Source organism: Parus major, unplaced genomic scaffold, assembly GCF_001522545.3.
Source record: "Parus major isolate Abel unplaced genomic scaffold, Parus_major1.1 Scaffold283, whole genome shotgun sequence".
Taxonomy (NCBI): domain Eukaryota; kingdom Metazoa; phylum Chordata; class Aves; order Passeriformes; family Paridae; genus Parus; species Parus major.
Window position 1 is genome coordinate 194,931 of NW_015379269.1, and position 1,428 is coordinate 196,358.

The window sequence follows — 1,428 nt, forward strand, 5'->3', positions numbered from 1 at the left end:
TCCCTGCATCCCAGGTTTGATATCTCAGCTGAATCCCTGCATCCCAGGTTTGATCCCAGGTTTGATCCCAGGTTTGACCCCTCAGCTGAGTCCCTGCATCCCAGGTTCAAACTGCACGGTCGCTCTGGCAAAGCAGATGAGAAATATCTTGTGACATAAGAATTTTCCTTTATTTTGCCTTCAAAAGCTTTCCTTTCATGTGGCTGAGCAAGAGCTAAAAACACAACAAATGCATCATTGAAAAAAACAAGTGTTTTCTTCTGAGGTTGTCTAAAAGATTGATTTTGACTTTATCAGCTGGACAAGCAGTAATAATCTCCTGTAACTATGGAATAACTGAGGAAATAAAAGTTATTTAAGTTTGTAATTTGGATAATTTATTTATCCAATTCACAACAACTCAATGCATTTTAGAAACATTGCAGTTTTTCATGCATGCACTTTTTTTTCATTTTGGCATTTTCCTGCCTTGCTGTACTCTTTAAGGAGCCCCTCTAAGAAATGGCTGCTATTACTCTTAGGTGATGGAAAAACAGAAAAAAACAGGCAGTGAGTCTGTTTGGGGATCCTTTGGTTTTGATTTTTGTTTTGTTTTGGGTTTTTTTTGCTTCTGAGCACTGTCACTACTGCATGCAAGAGTTACTTTTCCAGGCAGTGAACATGGGTTTCATTTTATAATCCAAAAGAAAATGTCACAGACATTCTAATAGAGAAATTATTCTCTATTAGAAACACTGGGAGCATTCTCTTTTTCCTCACTGCCTCTGCATACAGGAGAAAGTGATATTATTTAACCTTGAAGTTTAATTATTGCCATATTTTTAGGGAAGCCTTGGAATTTACTTTTCACAGTTTTTTGTGAACAGAATTCTATACAGATGCACTAAAGTTGCATATAGAGAGATAGTATTTTTGTCTCTGTGTAACAGGTATAATTAGTCTCATCCATGCAATTATAAAAGCCAAAATACATTCTAAAAGCTTAGACATATGCTCTCTATTCAGTACTGATTCACTGGAAGGGTTTTTTCCCAAAAAATATTTTGTTTAAAAACTGTCTAACACTGTTTGGCTCAAAACATAAAAAACCCCACAGTGCCTTATCACCAAAAAAAACCCCAGTCTTTCCTGTAGGTGGTGTTAACTGTGATTCTTTTTAGATTCAAATGATCTGACACTCAAAACTGTGGATTAAGTGATTCCTTCAACATCAGTAGGATTAGCAGCACTTAAATGTTAGAGAAATTCAGACTAAAATTATGGATGTGTGTGTAAACTCTGCAATCTGCCTGTAATCTTGGTACCAGTAACCAAATGTAATTCAAGACAGCAATAAATCCACATTCACCTTTGAATTGTTACACCCTGACTTTTCCCATCTAAGAGCAATAGAGCAGACATCTTACTATTTATATTCTGATTTTTCCT